At 38.2% G+C, this 21,013-nt stretch overlaps 1 pseudogene; it reads left to right on the forward strand.

Moving 5' to 3' along the window:
* Positions 1 to 17,647: 17,647 nt before the first annotated feature.
* On the forward strand, positions 17,648 to 18,906 carry LOC137216206 (DNA methyltransferase 1-associated protein 1 pseudogene; annotated as a pseudogene).
* The last annotated feature ends 2,107 nt before the right edge of the window (positions 18,907 to 21,013 follow it).

Raw genomic sequence — 21,013 nt, forward strand, 5'->3', positions numbered from 1 at the left:
CGAGTGAACAGGCAAGAAGAGTTACTGACTGGAGGAGGGAGAGGAGGTGGGGGATGATAGAGTGAAGGATCGTCAGCAATAGGAGACGGAGGTCGAGCTGCCATTTCCCTCACGCCAGACATTGATGGCACAGGTTCTGGTTCCTTGCTGGATTCAATTCTATCTGCCCTCTTAAAAAAGTAATCCAGTGATGTTTGGGTAGTAGCTCTTCTTTTTCTCGTCATAGACGACACGGTAGCACTGGATTACATTCTGAATGGCTGCTGCAACCTTTGTGTACCGTTCTACGTTCGGGTCATGTCCCTTAAAACCTAACAGTGCCTCCTGAAATAAAGAAAATCCCCTTGCCATTTTCTGCATCGTGAATCTCTTCAGGTCTTCCGTTACTTCTTCTTCCTCTTGTCTCTCTTCGTCCTTTCTCTGGGCCTCCAATTCCATCAGGTCTTCCCTAGTAAGCTCCTTGTGTTGCACAGCAAGGAGTTCAATGAAGTCGTCCTCTTGCAGATCTAGCTTGAGATAAAGATACTCTGCTACTTTATTCTTTACTGGACTCTGTACGGTAAAGTACACAAAAGCACAACCACTTGTAGAGGATGCACGCATGTGACAATGTACGCCAGACATGTGAACTAACTTACATGATTGGACGTGTGAATGCACGTTCGCGTCTTTGAAAGTTCGCCACTTGAAGGTTCATATGTAGGGGACTTACTGTACTGGCTTTTGAGCGGCGAGCAGCCGGCTACAATCTGACTTATCTTCTATTTAAACTGACAGGGACTCTTTACTCCTTCGCAGGGATCCCTCACTCTTCTTCAGATGCTGCATTAGTATTCTTGCTTCTACTGCACGGGTCTGATCCCTCTCCTTGATATTCTTTCTTTAAGTCCTACTTGCTTTATGAAATCTCCACAGATGTACATTACATTGATTTTCACATTTTTAAAATGTACTGGTAGGTACCATTTAAAATAAGTGATATATTTGTAGCTTTTAAATTGTAGGGTGTGAATAATATCCATATGCTTTATAGAAAAAAAATAAAAGAATGCGTTGGGAACCTCTCTTACTGAGATGTTTAATCATTTTAAACAAAGAAGTCACAGGACTCTGAGAACTTCCTACTTTCTATAGAAAGTCATGATTATTTCCACCTAACAATGTTTCAACTCCTTTCCAAGGGACCTAGTAGGAAAGAGAATGAAGGTGCTTGCACAAAAATCTTATAACTCAGTGACTTTTCTTGATCATAGAGAGACTAAATTAATATGAAGATTTCTGGACCTATTCCTAAGCATAATGATCCTTATGAGCTTTTAGGGTCCTAAATCTGCATTTTTATAAAGGTTTCAGGTGATTTCGAATAAGGTGATCTCCTGATCGCATTTGGAAAGTCACGTCTGCAGAGAAGGTGGAGCCATTAAACAAGCTACGCCACAGACACCAAGCGAAATCGAGAGAGCTGCAGTGTTCCTGTTGCTGGGGTTCATGAGCCATGACATGACTGATAGTCTGTGGGTCTTTGTCAGGATGGTCTAACACTGGGACTCTCCAACAGGCTGACTTGTATGGACAACATGCCATGCCCTCTGCTTTTGGTTGGAGCCCTGGCAGAGGATTAGAGGGATGAAGATGAGTGGTGTAAGGATAGTCAATCTTCTGTCTCCTTGCAAGTTGCCTTAGTCTAGTTTTATCCTTGCACAGAATGTCATTGCTTATCGCAAGGTGGCCTGCCACTCACAGGTCTGTCTTTCTGAGTTCTGGTAACCACTCCACCTCTTGTTCCTTAGGATCTGGGATGTTCACAGAGTCACGGCTGCTGGATTTGGTCACTGCGTGTGTCATGGTTCCCCTTCATCTCTTCAGCTTTTATTTATTTATTCACTTTTAATTTTATTGAAGTATAGTTGATTTACGAGGTTGTGTTAATTTCTGCTGTACAGAAAAGTGACTCAGTTATACACATATATATTCTTTTTCATATTCTTTTCCATTCTGGTTTATCACAGGATATTGAATATAGTTGCCTGTGCCATACAGTAGGACCTTGTTGTTTATCCATCCTGTATATACTAGTTTGCATCTGCTGATCCCAAACTCCCAGTCCATCCCTCCCCCACCTCCCTCTTGGCAACCACAAGTCTGTTCTCTATGTCTGAGTCTGTTTCTGTTTCATAGATATGTTCATTTGTGTTGTACTTTAGATTCCTCAGCTTTTAAATAGACACTTTATATACAACCTCTTTCTCTTTGAATTTTTCTAATATGAGTGTGTTGCTATTTCTTGCTGTCTATTGGTGTAAAGAGAACTGGAAGACAGAGTGGGACAGTCTAATATGGCTATAATGTGAATTCTATGAGTAAATGAGAGGATAAACACAATGAAAAATATATATAATATATAAATATAGAAAGTAAAATATAAATATAAAAATACAAATCAATGAAAATTAATAAATATCCAGCATGGATTAAAGATAATAGTCTTGATACAGGGGAAGCAAAATATTTACCAAATAATATAAATTAAGATACATTAAATTTATGTATAACAGATACTGCAGAAAAAGAAAGAAAAATAAAAGACTGTCAGAATGAAAAATGGGTTACGCATAAATGAATGGTAGTTAAACTGATGCCTTTCTTAGTTGCAACAAAGGAAGCCAGACGACCGTGGAATAATAGATTTAAAAGAGTGAGAGAAAATAGCTATCAACCTAAAATTGTAGGCTTGGGAAAAATGTTTCAAGGATGAGGGTGAAATAAAGGTAGCTTCAGACAAATAAAAACTGAGAGAGTTTATTTCCAGCAGACTATACTAAAGGAATTTTTAATGAATGTGATTTAGGAAGAACAAAAATGATCCCTGAGGAAAATCTGAGACGCAAGAAGTGAGTCAGCTCTGAAAATGGAAGACCTGTGGGTAAGTCTAAAGAAATATCAACTATATAATTTGGTAATGATACATGTAATTTCTGAGGTTTAAAAAAAAAAGATAGATTTAAAATCTTGAACAGCATTGTCATATAATTTGAGAGGTACATATTGCAGTGTATTAAATAAAGCTCCCCTATTGTAAGAATGACAGTCAATGTTTAGGGGGTTGTACACAGAGGCCAGGCTTGTATTTCCGGAGATTTAAGGCAATTATCTGGGAGTAATTCAGGGGGAAAACTCTAATGCAATTTGCTGTATCCAGAGAAGTGCTTGACATTTTGCAGGGTTTCCTCTTCCTAGCATTTCTAAAGCAAAGTGAAACTATTTTGCCTTCAGACAGGAAGATGCAAGATGGTGATGGGCTGAGATGCTGAGGAGATTCCTTTTCCTGATTATTTGGGAGGGGTCTCAAGAGGGGTTTCTATTCCCAATTACCCACCCTTTCATTCCAGAGAGGCAGCTGGTAGGAGAGGCCACGTCTAAATTAGAGACGGGGTTCACATGCTGAATGGCTGGCATGATAATAACTCAGAAGGGCGACTACCGGCCAGAACAAGGATTCCCTTCCTCTGCCCCAGGGTTTTCTTTAACTGAAATAGATTTCTCTTCATGTTTTATGCAGTTCTGTACCAGCGCAAACTACATTTTATGAGCAAAAAATAAATAGGTCATGGAATCTCTTCTTTGATTTACTGCTTTAGTTGGGGTCTGCACTAGAAAGTACAATGAATTCTCCTTCTTTGCAATGCTGGGCCAGTCCAGGTAGTCCATTTGGTTTCATTTTGGTTTGAATGCTTCCTTCAGACAGGATCTGATTTCTTCTAATAACCACCTTGGCACACACTCACGGAAAGGCAGGCTCTTCACTTACCAAGCTATTTGTTAATGTTCTATTAAGCCCTGAATTCAAAGTCCAGACTTTTACTTTCTGTCCAACAGCAGTACCTGACTTTGGGCACCATGTTTCAAGGGCAATATAAGCAGTTTAATAACCTAGAAAGGTTTTCATAATTTCTTTCACTCTACATTTTACCATTACTCATGGGTTATAAAAGGTAAAGAGATTGATTTTCTTTGCTCAGAACAGAATTCTGTCTCTGGTTTTCCTTCAGAGATGAGTATAGGTCCCAGAGCATCCAATTGCTCTTCTGGAAGTCTAACAGCTCTCAATTCACCTTACAAGTAGCTTCAGAGGCATGGTACTTTGGAGGACTTGGATTCATCTGCTAAATAAAACCTTTCAGGCTGACTATATGCTGCTTATCAGTATCATGCACTGATATGAAAATAATTTAGCCCCTAAAAATATTAATTTGTATTTCTCAAGGAAATTTGACTTTGCCTAAGACCTAATTTTTTTTTTTTTTTTGCAGAGCAGGATTTCCATCAAACAATGCAAGGGAAAAATAATTTTCCAAATAAAAATTTCCCAAAACAATGCCACTTTGACTTTGAACTCTTTCAAGGTCCTTCATTTTTTGTTTTTGTTTTTGAAATTAACAGGCTTCATAGAATTAAACAAATTTCTATGAAGAAGAAAGAAGGGTAAGGGCTTAGACAACCTCCAATTAGCATGGAATTATTTTTCTCTGTTTCGTTGATAAGACACACTTATCCTTAGTTTTTCACCAATGAAATTCAGTTGATAGAACTCTGTTTTGTGCGCTGGCGTGGGATTCTATATTCCACATCAGGCACTGAAGGAGCATCTATATTTTGTAAGCCTGAAATCTCTGCCTGTTCAGGTCACAGAAGTTCCACTTCATTTGGAAATAGGAGGATCCATATTTATTTTAAAAACATAGTTATTACATTTTCGACAAATTGTGAAGAATATCAATGCATACATGAAATATAAATGTACAGCTCAGTAAGTTCTTGCAAAGTGAGCACGTGTTTGACCAATGCCCGAGTCAAAATAAAATGTTGACAGCAGTTCAGAAGCACCTCTATGTCCCCTCCCAAATACTAAACCCGAATGTGGCCACTAGCTTAACTTCTAATATAATAGTTTAGTTTTCCCTACCTTGGAAATATATTTAATTAGAATCATTATTTATATACATTAATCTATATAATATCTATCTATAATAGATGATCACTAGATGGATAGCTAGATATAGAGATAAAAATGTAGATGTGTATACTTTTTTAAAAATTTATTTTATGTTTTAGTTTATTTATTTTTGGCTGCATTGAGTCTTGCGCGGGCTGTGCGCGGGCTTTCTCTAGTTGCGGCAAGTGGGAGCTACTCTTCGTTGTGGTGCACGGACTTCTCATTGCAGTTGCTTCTTTTGTTGTGGAGCTCAGGCTCTAGGCGTAGGGGCTTCAGTAGTTGTGGCACACAGGCTCAGTAGTTGTGGCTTGCGGGCCCTAGAGCACAGGCTCAGTAGTTGTGGCACACAGGTTTAATTGCTCCGCAGCATGTGGGATCTTCCTGGACCAGAGATCAAACCCGTGACCCCTGCATTGGCAGGAGGATTCTTAACGACTGTGCCACCAGGGAAGTCCTAGATGTGTATACTTCTGTTGGCAATATACCGAGGAGTAGATTGTGGGATCTTTGTGTTACATGTCTGTTCATGTCAATAGTGAATAAAATGCTGTTTCCAGATAGTCATACCATGTACTCTCCTAATGAATAGTACTGAGTTCCTCTTGCCCATGTTAGTAGTGATTGGTGGTGCCGTTCTCTCCAGTTTCAGCCACTCTGCTGCATAAGTAGTAATGCCTCACTGACGTTTTAATTGGACTTTTACTGATGACTAATGGAGTTTGAGCATATTTTCAATTGTTAGTCTCTTCTTTGTAATTCTTGCCCATTTTTCCACTGTGTTGGCTGTACATTTTCTTATCGATTCATGCATGAGGTTTGTTTTTTTTTTTTTAAACATCCTGGATATGAGGATTTTCTTGGCTAGATGTATTACATATTGTACTCTGTATGATATATTTTGATGAACAGACATTCTAAATTCTAAAGTGATTTGTATTATTGATCTCTTCCTTTAAGCTTAATGCTTTTTATATATGGTTTTAAAAAATCTCTCCCTATAGCAAGGTGATAAAGATATGTTCCTATATTACCTTCTGGAAGTTTTATTGTTTTGCTTTTCTTACTGAGAGCTACAGCTCATCTGGAATTACTTTTTGCATGATTGGATGTGTAAGTTTTATCTCCTTGCATATGGATATACTGATTACAGAAGTCCCAGGGTTTCCTCTCAACGTTCTCAGACATTGACACTACACATCCATCTTTATATTATCTCCCCTGCATTAAAATACAGCACTTGTATTTTATGAGTTAGCATTTAGTGCCCATTTATGATTTAATTGGTCAGACTTTAAAACTTTTGCTTTATAGAGGAGATGGCGATGAAAAAAGGACTGAGGAATAGCTAAAATTCTCTCTGCTCCACCAGATGTTTTCAGAGAAAACCCTACATGGCTGTCTCACCTCAAGGAAGTTTCTCTGTTAACATGCTCGTCCATTGGTTAGTTGCTTGTCCCAAACTAGTTGCTACCTTAGGCTGGCAGAGCCATTGGGTCTTCTTGTTCACTTGTTTCTGAGATTGCTATTTTAACAGGTAACATTCTAAATTAAGTTAGGTCTCTCTGCAAAGGTAGCAGAGGTAAAGCAAAAGTAGCAGGTTATGGTTTCCATAACCTGCCCTGTTCTGATTAAAACCGCTGCCCTGACAGAATTTTGGGGGTGAGAGGCTTGGGAACCATAGGTAAGAACTCCACAGACTAGTCATTCTTATGTGAAGCTCAATATTTTTTAAGAATAGATGATTCTATTTGGGGAAGTTTGTTTCTTGAATGCTGAAATGTCTGTTTTGGACACTTTCATTTAACTTCATAGTTGCTTTCTTGGGGAAAGGATTTGTCGACTGCTTACTCCATCATGTGAGAAGTCAGAGTTCATAATGATATTTTAAGTCACAAAACATCATGCTTTAAGAAAATTGTCTAATTAGAATGTGTGTGTGTGTTGTACAATATATTAATCAAATATTCTACCATCGTTCAAAGGTGAGAGTTCCGCATTGTAAAAAACAATATGGGAGGGACTTCCCTGGTGGTCCAGTGGCTAAGACTGTGTGCTCCCAACACAGGGGGCCCAGGTTCGATCCCTGGTCAGGGAACTAGATCCCACATGCTGCAACTAAGAGTTTGCATGCCACAACTAAAGACCCTGCCTGCTGCAACTAAAGATCCCTGAGGAGATGATTATATAACACCGCAACTAAGACCTGGTGCAGCCAAATAAATAAATATTAAAGAAAAAACAATATGGGAGATGTTAGTATACTGCTAGCATTTGAGGCCGTGAAACTAAATAGGACCACATAGGAAGTGATTTACATTAAAAAATTATCCTAGAACTAAGACCTGGGACATTTAAATATTTAGTGGTTGATGAGTTGATGTGGAAACAGCAAAGGAGACCGAGAAAGTGACGACTGAGATATGGAAAGAACCAGGAGCAATGCCCCATAAGCCAAATGGGGAAAAAAAGTGTTGTTGTTTTTTCAACTGGGTTTATTCAACTGGGTCAGATCTTGCTATAGTCACATGAAATGAGGACTGAGATTAATACACGAGATTTGATTACATAACGGTCACTGGAGATCTTGTTAAATGTTTCGGTGGGGTGGGATCAACAGAAGTTTTATTGAAGTGAATTCTATAAATATGAAAGGAGAAAAATTGGTTCTAGGCAATAATTTTGAAGAGATTTTTCTATAAAAGAAGAAAAAAATGACAGGGGTACAGCAGGAGCAGTCCATGGGTTCAAAGGAGATACTATTTAAGATGACGATGGGAGAGAATAAAACAGGATTATAAGTACGATCTAGCAGAGAGAGGATAATTGTTGTTTCAGAAGAGGTGGGAGCCAATTGTCTACCTTTATATAAGAATATTAGAAGAATGAGCTCTTGATAACGAGGAAGATATAGAGGAAATTTGCAGAAGGAATATAGAAATATAGGGGAAATTGGAGGGCATGACTTTGGATAGGAGTTCATCCATAGTAATAGAAGAGAAGGCAAAGTACTGGGCACAGATTCAGAGGGAGATAAGATGCCATAGTGAGACCTCATGGAAATGGAAGTTCTCTTCTGGTTTCAGTAGGAAGTAAGGCCATCATTTGAGAGTGAGGATAGCAGACAAGGCGTTGGATGTTTGAAGAGAGAGAGGAAGTCTAAGTAGAGTGGAATATTTGATTGATTCCCTCAAATAGACAAGCCTGTGTTCCTAAAACAACTACATCATTTTTGTTCATTTGATACTGAAGGAACAGATTTCAGTGAATCATTGGCTTTTAACTCACTAATTTTTTATTTTTTCAGGTAAATTTAAGCATTTAGATTCACTAGGCTTTATAATTTCCCATCTTGCATTATCTACACCTGCTTAGCATTAGAGCAGGGAATAATTACCCTTTCTGCATCACACTTTGCACTGTCTGGGTTTCACAGTGGGTTGTAAAAGCCAGTAGGAGTTGTTCTCAGCATCATAATGTTATGTTTCATAGGTATAGAAATTTTTTGAAATGAGGGTTGATAATTCCAGGTTAACTAAGACTTTGAGGTTAAAAGTAGTGCCACCATGTTACTAATGCACCATTTTGTTTATTACTATTTATAACCCATCCATTCCCATTTGCAAGTCAAAATCAAATAACAAAGAAAAAGATAGTGAAGAAAACCACAATAGTTCATCTAAAGGAAACATCAGTAATAGGTTATTCTAAGCAATCAAATGAATAAACTACTGCAAGTGGCTATATACATGAAATGTCTCTTTCCGGCGCTACTCAGATAATTGCCAAATAGTTAATCCTTTTCTCTAGAAGTATGTTAATTTTAACTTTTCTTTTTGACTATTTAATACAAGACAATCTAATGAACAAGGAACATGCATTGTACTATTTCTTCACTATTTGTTGTTGCCTCTGTTTGAACTAATGAGCAATACGCTACTAAGTAAGCAGATATAAAAATTGTGAATTTGATAAAAGTGAAATGATAAATTTGGCAAATAGAAACTGATTGCTGGAGACTATATAAAATCACTTCTTATGCATATGTGATATATATATATATCACTTCATATATATACACACACACACACACATATTTGGTGATATATATATATCACCAAAAAGTTTACTGGGTTAAAAGCCACCCTTTATTTCACAGGTCTGGGGGTGGAATTTGAGGTTGAGGTCATCGGGTCAGGGTACTTCTGGCCTCTGTTGAGCTCGTTCACTTGTCTGCAGAAAGCTGCCAGTTTGGCTGGGCGCTGGCTGGCGAGCTTGTTTCTGCTTCTTCTGGTTTTGATTCATCACTGAGCCAGAGCTGATCACATGGCAGTGGAGGGTTCATGAGAGAGAACACAAAAGTGCATGTCTCTTGAGGGCTAACCTCACGACTGGCACCAGCACGTCTGAAACATTCTACTGGTCAAAGCAAGTCACAAGGCCAGTGGACATTTAATAAACCCTAACTCTTGGTGTGAGGACCTGAAAAATCACATTGCACAGGAGTTTGTATTCAGGCAGATGAATCATTTCTATTATTTCTGCCAAAAATCTACTATAGTGAAAAATGAATCCAATGAACAATTATAGTGTAATCATTAGAAATGGGCATGAATAAAAACACTGAAAAAAAAAGATAGAAGGGGATTACTGAATAAAGAAAAAATCAATTTAACTTTTAAAAACCAGATTATGTGATTTACTGAAAAAAAACCCCTCTATGGTCGGGAATCAGCTTTGGGCTTTATTACTCAGTGGCAGCAAGGGAAACACACACCATGGGGAACCGTGTGGGTGTCTCAATCAGAGGATGTTAGAAAGATGTATAATAGAATTTGGGTTTGTGTTAGGTGATTTGGGGGACAGTTTAAAGAAGGAAAGCTTAGCTCTGGGTTGGATGCTGTCAGGGAACAGGGTGTCTTAATAAACCTTATCTAGAAGAAGGAGCAACTAATGTAAGCCAGAGCGTAGAGCTGTAGTTGATAAATGGAAGTCACTCACGTTAGCCAGGATTGGGAGGACGTTTGATGTTTTGGTGGTTTGCACAGAACCTCAGTTTGTACCTAGACACATGTAGTATGCATAATAGACTCGATTTATTATAATTTTATATTAGGCTCCAGGTCATGGTAACCTTTTTACATTCCCAAGGAAATATTTTCTTACCATCCCCCTTCAAATTATTTGCTATTTATCTTGTATAGCTGTATTTGTTTCATCCACTGCCTCTCAATCTCCTTGGTTAAAACATTGAGCAATGTTATTAAAATTAAGATTTTCCCTGTTCACAAGAATACATTGCATTAAATTAGGATCACTTTATATGTGGTGTTATATCGTGGTCCTAAAATGCGCTTTTAAGCATTTTATCATGAAAAAGAGAATGATTAGCCCAAATCTCAACAAGAGTTGAGATTAGTCCAAATCTCAACTAAATCAATGTACAAATCCACAGATTGGTCCAAAGATTAGTCCAAATCTCAACTAAATCAACGTACGTATAGAGCTTCAAAAGTGATCATTTAAACTTTCTTTGGAACAGTCTGTCAGTGGAAGAAACAACTTTGTTTACAAGTCTCTTTTTTTCCACCAAATTTTATCAAATTTTTAGAGCTTTAGTCATATTGGTCATTTGGGAATGGAAGACAACAAGACTAAAAATAGCCCTGTAGGTGGCAGCCAAACTCTAAATATGAATTTAAATTTTCTGCTTGTTACAGTTGATTGCCATCCTTGGAAAGCACTTTTTAAAAAGCCAACATACTTTATAATATTCTCTTTACCACTGTTTTGCAATATGTCTGAATTAAATCTTTGGTACAGTCATTTAAGATGCACTGTATAAACCCTTTCAAAAACTAAAAATAAGAGAATTATGAAGTGTAATAAGATAGTACATCTAAATCAATTGGATTAGAAATGTTTGTTCCAATTCTAATCTATGAGTTATAAGTACTTAATGTAATAAGTGCAGTAGAAAAATAATCTATTTTACTTAATATTTATCAAGTAAAGAACATATTAATTGCAATTTCTTTTCAGAGTGGTGAGTATAAGTTACCACTTAGAATGTTGCTTTAATGAGGCATTGACTTAATTTTTAACATGTCTGTGAGAGGATAATTATTGATTTCACACACTCAGAAATATGACTCCTTCTAATATTCATATCTTAAAGAAAAAGAATATACAATTTGCATTTGAAAGTGCATTAATAACTTGATATGTGTTATATAATACATATTTTCAGATGTAAAATATTTTATTTGTAAATGTTGGTCTTCTGAATCTGTGTTCACAAATTCCAAAACCCATAACATTCTATATACTTCAAAAAATTCAATTTTTGCCAACATTAGCTACTATTATACAGAACACAAAACAAAACGAAAACCCGGTAAACAAATACTGGTAGGATGTCAGAATATTGTACAAGAGAAGAAAAGTTTAAGAAACAAATTTTATAGAGTTATTTATCAAGAGTGACTCAAAGGAGGGAATTAATTATTGAAACTTTGCAGACACTCTGCTGAATTCTTAAAAATATCCTATATTATAGGTACCATAGGATTATTAAAAATCTTTAACGATGTAAATGACATGAGCGCTGACCAGTTAGAAGTGATGCTGGCTGAAAACATGTGTGGGCATACTAGCATGGACCAGCCTACGATCACCCAGGTATTATGATACTTGTTGGAGATTCTGAAAATAAGACTCACAGAGTCTAGCCTATTACCCAAATAACTATTAAAACTAGAAACTAGGCTGATATGATTTCACTTTTGTTGTCTTTCTATGAAAATTTAGATTTGTATATGATACCATGTACATATGTGCAACAGAGGACTTTTTGTTGTTATTGTGGTTGCAAAAGCAGAATTAAATTAACCAAAGGAATTTATAAACAAATGAATCACAGGACTCGCTCTAATTTCTTATGGCCCTCATCTATTTTCCTCAGGTCCACTTGAGACAACTTCCGAAATTACGTAGTATTTTAATTTAATTGCTCAGAACCCAGTATCGTTCAAATTGAAGACCTTATGTCGGCTTTTGATCTCAGGTAAGATGCATGAAATGCAAATACTATTTGCCATAGTGATGTGGATTGTGGTGAAGCAACTGAAAAAAAAATTACAGAATTTCAGAAAAGAAGAAAGTGAACTAGACTTATTTTGGTATGAATAGTAATAATAATATGAAAGTGATCCAATTTATATGGTGATGCTGGTGAGGAAGTGGGTGGATTATTCCATTGTTATTACAGGATGTGTCAGAGCATATTAGATGCCTGCCTAATGTTCATTGCATCCTTATTTTCTAACTGAACTCCATTTTTAGCAGGAGTTAATCTGCAACTATAACACATTTCAAGCCTTCTTTGCAGCTAATTGGGGCCTTCTATCCCTTCAAAACAGAAAAAAGAATAATTCTGCCTAGCCCTGGACTTCATTTAATATTTATTGACCTCTAATACATCCTAGTCATTATCTATGTAGAGTATGGTGTACCAGGCTTAATTTTTAAAATGAAAATAGGTTCCAGTCGATTTTCAGGAAAACTTTATACCTTCAAGGGATAACTGAGTGGGTAGGAAAATTCATCCTGAGGTGTATGTAGTAAGTGACATTTTTTTTTTTTTTTTTTTTTTTTTTTTTTTTTTTTTGCGGTACGCGGGCCTGTCCCATTGCGGAGCGCAGGCTCAGCAGCCATGGCTCACGGGCCCAGCCGCTCCGCGGCATGTGGGATCCTCCCGGACCAGGGCACGAACCCGTGTCCCCTGCATCGGCAGGCGGACTCTCAACCACTGCGCCACCAGGGAAGCCCTAAGTGACATTTTTGACATCTGCCTTTCAGTGCTTAAAGAATTCCTCATTTTAATTATTGCATGCAAGTAGCTGTTCTGGGAAAAGTAACCACAATCTGATTCCTACTATTAAGGTTACTTTTGTATATTATCTAGGGGGAAATAATAGTTCAGACTGTAGGGTTTTTTGAGGGCATAAAATAATGTAATATTCCTGGCTACACATGTATACCTGCATGCGTTTCTTGTTTTTGTCTTTTTAAACTATTTTCTTTCCATAAAACGTAAAACGTACATGATACTTAAAACATAGTTTTGCAAAACTATTTTAATTGTTGCCATAATACACTGATGATAGAGGTGGAAAAAGTAAGCTCTTTAATAAATGCTTCTTATAGATTCTCTGTATCTTCTATTCTCTTGTGAATAACTATTCTGTTGTGTTTTCTTTGATAGTAAAGAGATACTAATTCATCCTCTGTGTAGAAACCTGTTAACCCGAAACAAATAGACTGCTAGATATTTCTCCAGCAAAGATGGGTTCATTTGGGATCAGCAGAGAATTACAATTCGAGTTCTGCAACCCTGCAAATTGCCACAAGGCATAGGGAGGAGAATGCTTTTCAAGAGAGGAAAAGGAAATTGGCCTTGGGGGGTGGGTGGGCCGGGGAGGGAGCTACAATAAACAGAGCGCATGGCTCTTCACTGGTGGAGTCCTTGCCAGGAAAGAAGAGGAGTCTTTCTCCTTCCTGTTGGGCTCTGAGGTCATCACAGGGTCTGAGAGCTCCCCCTTCTGGTCTCCCAACTCTCTTTAATTGAGGTTTCTGTTTGTTAATTTTTTACAAACCCTTTATAAAATTGAAGACTGCTTTTCCTTTATTTAAGTTGAATAATCTCCATAGATGTATCCATCTTAGTAGGTATGATTTTATGGTGTTTGTTAACTTTTCAAATTCTTCATCGGCCTCTTCAATTTTAGCTGTCAGAAATAAATATTGTATTTATCATTGTCAATTTTTTTAAAAAGTTATTAAAAACGAATCCAGTTTCTTTAGTGGATATTTTCTTGTACTACCAATGCATGCCATGTCAAAAATATTGATAAAATGCAATATTTTTACATTTCTCAATTACTCATTTCCCAAAGTAATGTCTTTTCTACTCTATAGAAACCTGTGTTTATGGTCACCATAAACATCTAAAGAACGGCACTTCACTTTCTCTGTTAGTATTTGGGATATATCTACAAAGTAATACGTATTTAAATTTAACTTTAAGTATACTTTAAAATTTTTGTGTTCACCCTTTAATTTTTTTTTAAAGTCATTACTCTTCCTAAAACTGTTAAGTTCAGAAGAATCTCAAAGAATGTATCTGGGGAAGTACGTTTCTAGGCTACAATTTTTTTATCTGGAAGACTAAGAAGCTGGATTAGATGAGCTCTCAGATTCCTTCCAGCTTTTGGTTAGAAAGCGTCAAAAATGAAGGAAACTCATTTTGTTTTTTCTGATATATTAAATTTATGTTTCTCTTTTTTGTCTTTCTAGATTATACTACATTTACTTCTTTGGCTTTTTAGGTTTTCTTTTGTAGTCTTCCTCACCACTCTTTTCTAATTTAGAGGCATTCCCATTTATATTTCAGCTCCTTGGGTAGGTTCATTGTAACCTTGCTACCCTAATAAGAGTAGGATGGCTTTGGTATGGCCCCAGGGCTATGGTGAGAGAAAATCAGAGGGTCTCACTTGAAAGAATTGGGATGTTACATTTTATTTCTGGGAGGCAGTGATTTTGCCAGAGGGAAGGAGTCATTCTGCTTTAGCAGGTTTTTTTTTTTTTTTTTTTTTAATATTTCTTTGCATCTTTACCCTTGGACTCTAGTGCCTGAACCTACAAGTCTGCTAAATCCTTACATGATTTTTTTATCACACTATATACAACATTCTTTCAAATGCAAGGTCAGAGTATAAGTCTCTTTTGATATCATGGGTGTAAAATGAGAAGTGGTGCTTATTTCAGATAAAACCTCTTTTTACCTTCCACAAAAGCTTTATTCTGTCACACATAATATCTGATTTTTACATGTCAGTAAAAAAAAAAAAAGCATAAAACTGAGGAGATGGAGTAATAATGTTTGTAACTATTGAAATCACAGAAATGCATGGCTGGATGATACATTGACAGGTCATTTATTTCACCGTCAGATACATTTGCTGTTAAATCAGCCAGGGAAATGGGTCTAAAATCTTTTTATGCTGCTATGTGGCATCAAGGCCTAATGCTTCTTTTTCAACATTGTTAAGTCATCAATTTAGGCTTTTAAGTATATTTCAGTCATCAGACCTTCAGCATATAGGACTTTTTTTAAAAGACTGGTAAATATTAACTGAGTACGACTCTGTAACACATTCAAATTGTAATTTCCTTCATGCTTTGAGGGCAATTGGAGGAGACACTTGCACATTTTCTTTTGAATCCTCATCTCTCAAGTTAGTCCGGCTTAATTAAGATCTAGGTATGAAGTCCCAACTCCTGACTCAAAGTTCAAGGCTTACACAAAAAATGATTTCATTCTTGAAGTTTGGAGAACTATGAAATTGATAAAGCCCTTATTTCCTCTTCTCTTAACTGATTACAAAATAAATTGTATAAAACAATATAATTGTATATAATTGTATTGTTTGGCCCATAACATATAGAAATGTTATTTGCCAACACCAGCACGAAGGAGGTGAGTGGGAGCAAAGTTGTACTGGGCTAAGGAAATGATACCAGATGGTAACTCAAATCCACAGGCACAAGTGAAGAGAACCAGAAATGGTACATAAGAAGATATAACTACATATATAAGTGTTATAAATATATACCTGCTCTCCTTTCTTTCCTCAGCTCCTTTAAAATAAATGAAATTATATAAAGTAATAATTATAACAATTTATTGTTGGATTTGTATGATATATAGATGCAACTGAATAATAATAATACCACAAAAAATCAAGCTCTTCAGAATTAATGGAATTAAACCAGTATAAATCTAGAGTAGATTCTAAATTAAGATATATATAAAAATCCCCAGAGCAACAACTAAGAAAATCCTTTTTTCAAAAGTGAAAAAATATTAAAGAAATTAGAATGTTACATTAAAAATATTCACTTAGTGCAAAAATACTCAATGTAAAGGAGGAAGACAGAAAACAGAAGGTATGTGGCAGATGTAATCTATCAATAAAAACTTAAACGTGAATAAATGAAACAATCCTATATATATATATATATAGGATCGTATAAATATATATATAAATTTGCTTAGTTAGATATCAAACTGGTATAATGACCTATACAGGATAATAAAACCATAAAATTTGGGCTTATCTTCTTTACCATACAGAACTCATTTCCATGAGACAGTAATCATTTGCATCTCATCAGTTTGTTTTTTCAATATCTAGCCTAATATTAATAGGATATAGAATGTTTCCTTTAGAGATTCAGATGACTCAAGTGGCTTTGTTAAACAGTGTTCTAATATCACGTGAAAAGAGTTTGCGATCATTATTTTACCTTGATTTTTAACATTTAATATTACCTACTGTTATTTATTGATATGCAGCTTCATCTAAGAAATGAGGTGGCCAGAAGCAAGCGTTCCTTGATACTAATCCGCCCCCATCACCACGACACAGACTCAGACTCCAAAATATTTATGTATAGATGATAGATGGACATGCAGAGTTTTGAAACGAATGCTGGTCTTCCTTTATGGCTGAAGGATTATAGTTGAAGTTATTTGGAAGTACAGTGTGTCTGTTCTCAACATATAACCTCAGCCCCTAAACCATCCTCCTTTGTCCTGCTTTGTAATATTGGAGCTGGACCTTGTAATCAGTTCTCCTTTAACACTTGGCATAATGTTAAACATTATAGTAGAAGGCTCTGGAAGGATACCACAGGGGAGAAGACCCCCTCTTCCAGAAACCAGTGGTTTTCCCCTTTTGCTATAGTGATATGCAGCTGAGCTGCCATTCTCATGTGGGTCACTCAATAGTGTGTCCCCTGGGGAGTGGATTCTTAGCACGTTTTGCCAGAACTCCAGATGCAGCTTTCTCGTGAGATTTGTTCTCACCTCAGAGGTAGCCACTCCCAGCAAGTTTCAGTGCCCTGCTCCCATCCTCTTCAGCTGGTGGCTTCCTAGTAGTGTTGCTCGAATCCCTTTGTGCAGTTAGTTTCTGCTGGCCAGGCGTGGTGTGCAACACCTCGGTGAAATACTCTGCCCTCCAGTGGGAGACAGTCGCACCTTCTGCAACTGGTTCTGAACATCAGTCTGCGTAGCTTTCTTCCAAGTTTCTCTTCCTTGAATACTCTCTTTTAGTCCTAGAGGTAGTGACTGCCACTTACATCTGTCTTTTCTGTATTCTTTAGATTCTCTTTACCATTCTTATTGGTAAATTCCCTCTTATGAATTAATAATTCTTCATATTCATATTTCCCAGTGCAAACGACTAGTTTGGTTGCTGCCCGCCAGCTGACACTGGCTGATAGAGACGCAGATCTTTGCAGGGAAACAGCAGGGAGATGGACGCACCCTGCCTGACAACATCCTGAAAGAATCCACTCGTTGCACTTGGTCCTGAGCTTGAGGGGAGGTGTCGAAGTTCTCTTCCTTAAGCTTTCGACAGATTTCACTACACTTTTCTTTCAGTAAAGTTATTGCGTACCAGCCACCTCTCCCACCCCCTGCAAAGAAAAAAGGTCTGTGGTTTTGCGGGGATAATGGAGCCACCGGGCCGCAGTGCAGAAGTCCAGGCACTGATCCTTGACCTCGGGGCACTCCCCTATCTCTCAGGCGCAATGTCTGTGGGCACAGATGGGTAGGACATGCTAGAACTCGGGGATAAGAGGGTCATGCGGCTTCCGGGACCATCAGCAAGAAGGACAATACCAACCCGCAGAAGAAAAAGTCCAGGAAGTCCTCAGAGACACTGACCTTCCCACGGACATGCACCAGCAATTCTAAGCACTGTGCTACTCTGACGAGAAGGATGCACCTCCACTGTTACCCAGTGACCCTGGTCAAGGCCACCGCACAGTTAAGGCCAAGTTGGGCCCCAAGAAGGCGTGGTCCTGTAAGTGGATGCCATTCACCAACCTAGTCTGCAAGGCTGAAGCCACGTTCTTCCACTGGCGACAGGCAGTTTTGTCATTAGCCACGATCGGGATGATCACCAGCGGTTTAAGAAGAGGTCTGTGGAGGACTTGAAGGAGCGATATTACCATATCTGTGCCAAGCTGGCCAACATGCACGCCATGCCAAACACAGACCTCAAGATACCAGGGTTTGATGCTGGGCACCTGCAACGGCGGAAGGAACAGCTGAAGCGTTGCCCGGTAACAAGCCTCAGAGCAGGTGGCGGAGGAGAAGTACCCGCTACGTAAGCTGCGCCAGATCTAGTCCCGGCAGAAGGAGCGTGAGGAGCCTAGCCAGGACTCGCTGAAGGTATTCACAGCCGCAGACCCCGCTGCGGAGCAAGGACCCCGAGAAGCAGCCGCCCCAGGAAAAGGAGGCCGAGAAGCCAACTGTTCCTGAGACTGCAGGCATCAAGTTTCCAGACTTCAAGCCTGCAGGCCTCACCCCGTGGAGCCAGCAGAGGAAGCTGCCAGGGTGCGGGCCAGAATATCAAGGCCCTGGAACAGGTGCTGGGTGTGGAGCTGAGCCTGACACCCGCAGAGGAGCTGGTACGAGCCAAGGACCGAACTGGTGCGGCTGAACGAGCCCAGGCAAGCCTGCGCCAACTGCGAGGGTGAGCTGCGGGTGCCTGCACGAGGCTCTGGTCCGGGCTGGGTGCTGGGAGGCCGCCATGCCAGCGTCTTCCCGCCCGCGGTGCCGAACCTGGCCTCGACCCTGACCTCAGCAAGGACACCGTCATCGACCATCGTCGTGTGGTGGGCACACCCTTTGCGCCCACGAGGAAGCGACGGGAATTGTCTCCAGCTCCTCTTCTGTGAAGGAGGCGGAGAAGCCATGTGAGGCCACACGTGGTGTGCGATGCTGCTGCGTAGAGCTGGTGAGTTGGGAAAAAAACAACCCCAAAATCTTTTTACCTAAATGAAGACTGTAAGGGAAGTAACTCTGCACATCAAAGTACGCAGTGCTTCTTCATACTTATGTAAATATCCTATGTTTATGTAATATTTGTTTTTTTCAGTAATTAGCTTATAATAGTTTATCTATGCAAACTCATTTTTAAAAAGTTTTTTTTTCCCTGAAAATTTAGAGCACCGGAAAGATTCACAATGAATTGCACATGTTATTGTGTAGTGGTGTTCATTACATTTCCTACTGAAGTATCTTATTCTCAGAGCGGAGGGAGCTAAAGCCCTAGGGCAGAGTTGGAGGGAATCTTTTGAGTTTGAGTTTGAAGGTAATGGCCATAATATTTAGTATTCTAGTTTATTTTATTTTCTGTTTCATAAAAGAGTCTATTCTGTTTTCATATGTAAAAATTATGCTTCAAGTTACCATTAAATTTCTTAATATTTTCCTTAAAATTCCTAACACAATATTTAAGTTCCACGAAGATATACATGTTCAGCAGTGATTTTTAACTGTGACTTTCTACCTCCTGGTTGGTGGCCAAGTTCCCCCAGAAGTGCAAATTCCCTCGTATGATATGTAATGACTATACCCTTAGAGAGTCTAAACACAGTTTCAAGCTGGTTCAATTCAGTTTTTCCAGCCTTACCTGCCTACTAGATAGCTTACCACCTGTTTCTTCTTGGGCTTAAAAGAATCCTTAAGCTTTTTAAAAAAATTTTATTGGAGTATAGTTGATTTACAATGTTGTATTAGTTTCAGGTGAAGAACCCTTAAGCTTTGAGAGGAGACATGTTATCAGGAAGAAATTCAGGTGGGGCATATGCAGTTTTGCAACACAGGCAGCTCTCCTTCTGGCTGGCTATTGGGCGAGGTGTTAGCTGATGATAAATTGAGATCTCCTGTAGATGATATCAGAACTGGTAATGGTTGTTCCATGAGCCAAACTTGATCATGTGAACTTTGGGTAGTTAGTTTATGCACTGTACTCTCTGTAGTCCTGTGGGGCAACTTGGTCCTTGAACAAGAGCAACGGTCTCTCTTGGTTGTCTTTCTTGGTGTGTACCTGTTAACCATTTCCTCTGGACATTCTTGCTCTCTATGATTGTGATCTATCATTCTAATTTTCCTTCTTTTCTTTTGTTTTTATCTCTACCTCATCTTCCCTTCCCCCACCAAAACAAAAAAGAAGGCCAGGACAATTATTTTATACTGTGGAAAAATCTTTTCCTTGAATCTACTCCCTTTAGTGGAAACCAACATTCTTTGAGTTCCCCAAAGTCTTAGGATTTTGGAGTAAATAGCTAGAAATGGAAAAATTTGGAAGCCATCTTTGTTTTTCTATCCTGCCATAGACCTCACCTTAAGAAATAAAGACTCAATTTCCCTTTTGCATTGTCAGAAAGAAAATGGGAAGATATGAGGAGAAAAGAACCCAGTTTCATAACTCTAAATTGCAACCTGCTATAGCTTGGTATTCCAGATATTGTTTCTATGTTTCCAGTTGGATTGCAAATTCCACGAAGGGAGGCAGAATGCAAAATAAAGTTTTTTTTATTATTATTTGGTAGAATTTTGCCAAAAACAATGTTACTAATTTCTGGGTGGGGGGTGGTATGTGCCCCCTTTTAATAACTCATTGATTCTGAAAGATTATTTTAGAAACAAGGGCATCTAATCCAATGTTGGGAGACCTTAAAGTCTGCTTTTCCTTGGAGACGTAAAGACTGTTTTCCACGGCTGTCAGTGCATGATAGCAAATGTTATCAGGCCACGCTAGAATCATGCAGTTAATTTTTACCTTGCTTTCACTGTGATTTTACTTAGAAACCTCTCATGTAATAACCGTTTGAGATAGCTGCTATGTAATCAGAAATGTAGCCTCTTAAGCTTTTTAAGTGCTATAGAACTTTAATTTGTAGTTTGTGAAATAGTGCTTGTAATGATCATTAATGTTTTATAACTTGAGAAGGAGAAATCACAAACTAGAAACGGCAAGATTAAGTAAAAAAAATAAAGACCTCAAGCTCTTCTCACTTCATGGGGTTAAAGATTGTGAAGAAATCTCATGTCTATAAGAAACATTCTGCAAATAATAAATTTACCAAAATTTAGTATTTCCA

The sequence above is a fragment of the Pseudorca crassidens genome, chromosome 21 (genome assembly GCF_039906515.1).
Source record: "Pseudorca crassidens isolate mPseCra1 chromosome 21, mPseCra1.hap1, whole genome shotgun sequence".
NCBI lineage: Eukaryota > Metazoa > Chordata > Mammalia > Artiodactyla > Delphinidae > Pseudorca > Pseudorca crassidens.